Genomic DNA, 5,197 nt, shown 5'->3' with positions numbered 1-5,197 from the left:
ACAGCAACCACGAGGTTCAGGGAGGTTCTGTTGGAGCTGTTGCTGCATTCAGAGGCCTGTGGGCCAGGAATGAAGCTCTGGATCGAAACCCTCCAGCAGAACCCGACTCCTTTCCTTCACCTCGCCTTAAGCTTCTCCACCAGAGGTAAACCTGAGCCCCTGCATGCCTGGACTTGTCCCAAGTGCCCAGCTGCAATATCCAGCTAGCCAAAGGTGTCTCTGAGGTGAAACCACCACAGCTGCCACCTTTGGTCAAGCAGCAAGGGCCAGACAAGCTCAGGCACGTCCCATCTGGTTATATTTGTAAATATTCCAATAGGAAACAGCAGAGCTGTGTCCCTGCAGCATCCTGGGAGCTGCCCCGTCCTCGGGTGATGCTCCAGGCGGTGCTTGAGCTGCAGATGTTTTTCCTCAGCCTCCAACACCTCAAACGGTGTTTGTTGGCAAGCTCAGCTTTTCCAGGCTGTTGCTTTCAGGCTGGGATCTCCAGGGAAATGAGTTCTGACACTGCTGGGCTCAGTGGCCACTGGCAGGGAGAGCAGCAGGTCCCTGGGCTGGGGGCTGCTCGGAGGGACAGGACTTGCTAAGGACCCCCCCAAACCCTGGGGAGATGTTCCAGAGCTCCTCGTTCTCCTCCCTCCTGCTGCCATCAGGATCTTGGTCTGAAGGCACGAGGAGATGGATCCAGGAGAGCTCCTTGGCTTCCCGGAACATCTCATGGCACTCCTGCTGCTTTGGGGTGTCTGCGCTGGTGGCCAGAGCTGGACCCCCACGCACCCTGGTGTGGTGTTGTGAGGTCCCCAGGGTGAGGTGAGAGAGGAGAATCTGACTCCATGTTCTCAGAAGGCTGATTTTTAATATAATATCATCAAATAATAAGAAATTATATGCTAAAACTATACTAAAGAGTAAGGATACATCAGAAGGCTAGACAAGAATGATAATAAAAACCCATGACTGACCAGAGTCCTAACACAGCTGATGGTGATTGGCCATTAATTAAAAACAATTCACATGTTTGGATAAACAATCTCCAGACCACATTCCAGAGGAGCAAAACATGGAGACGCTGAGGCTTCTCATGATATATTAAAAAAAATGATATACTAAAACTATACTAAAGAAAGAAAGGAGACATCAGAAGGCTGGAAAAGAATGATAATAAAAACCTGTGACTGACCAGAGTCCTGACACAGCTGGACTGGGATTGTTTATCCAAACATGTGAATTGTTTTTAATTAATGACCAATCTCCAGACCACATTCCAGAGGAGAAAAACATGGAGAAGCTGAGGCTTCTCATCTTGCCAGGAGAAGAAACCCCGGTGAAAGGATTTGTTCAGAAAATATCACGGTGACATCCTGGGGAGATGTTCCAGAGCTGGGATGTGCTTGGAGTGTCCAGAGCTGCAGCTCCTCATTCTCCCTCCTGCTGCCACCAGGACCTTGGTCTGAAGCCACAAGGAGATGGATCCAGGAGAGCTCCTGAGGTGCTCCAGCCTCTGAGCTTCTCTGAACACCTCATGCTGCTCCTGGAGGATCCATTTTGCCTCTCCAACTTTGATTTCTGGCTTTATTTTGGTCTCCCTGAGATTGGCGTGTCTGTGGGTTCTTTGCCACTGTGGCCTTTCCGTGATTCCATTTTTTGGCAGGTCAGGAGGAGGCATTGGCTGTGCTGTCCCCCAGGGGAGGAGCAGAGCTGCCAGGGCTTCCCCACCCCTCAGTTCTGTTATTAAAAATAAAGAAATGATTTCAAATAGTCGGATATTAAAAATATAAAATATAATAAATTAATATAACATTAAATATAAGGATATTAAAACCGAATCTCATCTTACACAAGCCTGTGTGGTTAATCCTGGGGGCACTTGGGGTGACAATTGCTCAGGACAGCAGGGCTGAGGTGGCCTCAGGGCCACCAAACCTCGTGCCAGGGCATCCAGCTGGGCTGAGGCACCTCGTTGGGCAGGGAGATCCTTAAAGCAGAACTGTCAACGCGCCGAGCTGGTTCCCTTGGCAACAGTCATGTTGGAGATTGGCCTTAGGGTAGGAGCTAAAATCCCACTCGAAAATAGGAGTTCTCAGCTCTTGGCTGTCACACTGGGGGAGGGTGCTGGCACAGGGGTCACCCTGCCCCAGGCCCTGAGGTTTTGGGGGAATTCTCTCATTTTGGGGTCTCTCAGGGAGCTGTGATAGCAGGAAATGCTATCAGGGGGATTGGGGGATTTGTGGTGGCCCAGTCCCTCTGCTCTGCCCCCTCTCAGCTCTCAGCTGGCACAGGGGTCACCCTGCTCTGTGCCCTGAAGTTTTGGGGGAATTTTCTCCTTTTGGGGTCCCTCAGGGAGCTGTGATAGCAGGAAAGGCTTGTCAGGGTGTTTGGGGGATTTGTGGTGACCCAGTCCCTCTGCTCTGCCCCCTCTCAGCTCTCAGCTGGCACAGGGGTCACCCTGCTCTGTGCCCCAGGATTTTGGGGGAATTCTCTTCTTTTGGGGTCTCTCAGGGAGCTGTGATAGCAGGAAATGCTGTCAGGGGGATTGTGGTGGCACAGAAATGGGGTTTTCCTCTGCTCTGCCCCCTCTCAGCACTCAGCTGGCACAGGGGTCACCCTGCTCTGTGCCCTGAAGTTTTGGGGGAATTCTCTCATTTTGGGGTCTCTCAGGGAGCTGTGACACTGGGTTTAATGTGGGGAAGTGTGAAGCCCCTGGAGTCAGGGAATGCTCATTTTCAGGGAAATCCTCTGGAATTTGGGCTTTGGGGTGAGGATATTTCACGTGGGAAGCATTCCCTTGCTGTGCCCCTTCTCAGAAATGTGAATTTTCAGGGAAATCCTCTGAAATTTGAGGTTTGGGGGTTTCATGTGGGGAAGATGTGAAGCCCCTGGGGTCACAAGGGATGAGATCCCGTCCTGCTGGAACATCAGGATCCCCCCTGAACCTCTGGATCTCACAGAGCCAGAGGCTGTGTTTCCCACCCGGGCTGTGTTTCCCACTTTTAGGGGATATTTTCATTCCTGTGACAGTCCCTGGCACGCTGGCTTCAATCCCTTCACCCTGTGGGAGGGAGGGAGTGGCTGTGGGGGCTGGAGATGCAAAAGTTGGAGCTGCCAGAAGGAACTTGAGGCACCAGTGGAGTTTCTGGATGGATTTATCCCCGTGAGGAGAACAGGAACACCCTGAATTCTGCAGCTCCTGTACCCAGAGCCGGATGACACCACACAGGATGTCCTAAATGCTGAGAATTTCAACTTTTTGACCCCAAAAAAGAACGCTGCGTTTTACCTAACCCCACGTGGAGCCCTGGCCTGGATCAGCCTGGATCCTTCCCACCTTCACCTTTGGCTCTGAGCCTGCTCCAGCATCTTCTCCCTGCTTGGATCTGCATTTTGGGGACAGCCTGGACGGACCCTGCAAGCACAGAGAACATCTGGGCTGGGGAAGGAGCTGCAGGAGCAGATGCACCCGAACAGGAGCGGGTTTCCCTCTCCTGGGAAATCTGGAGCTGCTCAGCTGCCTGGAATTTGTGCTCTGGATATTCCAGACTGTGGATTCACACCCTGCAAAAATCAGCCTGCAAAGGGATGTGCACAGCAGATGTCTGAGGTTTGCTGATCTGTGAGTTCAAAATTCCCTCCCTGCCAGGGCTGATTCCTGCAAGGATCCACAGGAATTCAAAATTCCCACCCTGTTCCTGCGTGGATCCAACTGAGTTCAAGATTCCCTCCCTGCCAGGGCTGATTCCTTTATGGATCCACAGGAATTCAAAATTCCTACCCTGCTACAGCTGATTCCTGCAAGGATCCATGAGAATTCAAAATTCCCTCCCTGTTCCTGCATGGATCCAACTGAGTTCAAAATTCTCTCTCTGCCAGGGCTGATTCCTGCAAGAATCCATGAGAATTCAAAATTCCCTCCCTGTTCCTGCATGGATCCAACTGAGTTCAAAATTCCCTCCCTGCCAGGGCTGATTCCTGCATGGATCCACAGGAATTCAAAATTCCCACCCTGCTACAGCTGATTCCTGCAAGAATCCATGAGAATTCAAAATTCCCTCCCTGCCAGGGCTGATTCCTGCCTGTTCCTACAGGAATTCAAAATTCCCACCCTGCTACAGCTGATTCCTGCAAGAATCCATGAGAATTCAAAATTCCCTCCCTGCCAGAGCTGATTCCTGTATGGATCCACACAGGAAAAGTGGGGATGGAGCTGAGGAGGGAATTCCTGGAACATAAAATCCTTGGAGAGGAGAAAAAGGAGCCTTGGAAAACATCTGTGCCCAAGGGGATGAATTGGATCTTTGTGCTGATGAACACAGAGTAAATGGGAAAGAAGGAGGGGAATGAGGAGGGAGTTTTTTTGGGAATGAAGGAGGGGAATTTTGGGGAAGGAGGAGGGAAATGAGAAATGTTTTTCTGGGAAATGAGGAGGGAAATGAGAAATGCTTTTCTGGGAAAGAAAGAGAGAAATAAGAAATGGGGTTTTTTTTTGAGAATGAAGGAGGGAAACGAGAAACATTTTTGGGCCGTGACTGTGAACCAGAGGCGTTGGAGGGCTTGGAGCAGTGGGTGGTTTTCCCTGGGGTTATTTCTGCTCCAGAGATGCTTTCCCAGCCTGGAAAAAAAGCTGGGATGGGGAGGACATTCCTTGGAGAGGCTCCTGCAGCTCCAGTCTTGTCCCCCACTGCTGCTGGGCTCTTCCCAGCCTCTGTCCCTGCTCCGGGTGAAATCAAACATTTCATTATTGATCTCTAGCACTGAATCTGCTCCGTGGCTGTGGTGCAGAATTCCTGGGATGCAGAAAATCAATTTTTTCCTGGTTTTGGGGGCATCGTGGGGCTGGAGGCCCAGAGCTGCGGAGATTTGGGGACAGTCATTTCTGCATGGGGACAGTCCCTGCTGGATGGGGACACTCAGTGCTGGGTTGGGACAATCCCTGCTGTACGGGACTGTCATTTTTGGATGGGGACAGTAATATGGTGCAGAATTCCTGGGATGCAGAAAATCAATTTTTTCCTGGTTTTGGGGGCATCGTGGGGCTGGAGGCCCAGAGCTGCGGAGATTTGGGGACAGTCATTTCTGCATGGGGACAGTCCCTGCTGGATGGGGACACTCAGTGCTGGGTTGGGACAATCCCTGCTGTACGGGACTGTCATTTTTGGATGGGGACAGTAATATATAATAAATAATATAAATAATATATTTA

Source organism: Geospiza fortis, unplaced genomic scaffold, assembly GCF_000277835.1.
Source record: "Geospiza fortis unplaced genomic scaffold, GeoFor_1.0 scaffold567, whole genome shotgun sequence".
Taxonomy (NCBI): Eukaryota; Metazoa; Chordata; class Aves; order Passeriformes; family Thraupidae; genus Geospiza; species Geospiza fortis.
The sequence above is the reverse complement of the archived record's forward strand: the minus strand, read 5'-3'. Positions refer to the sequence as shown.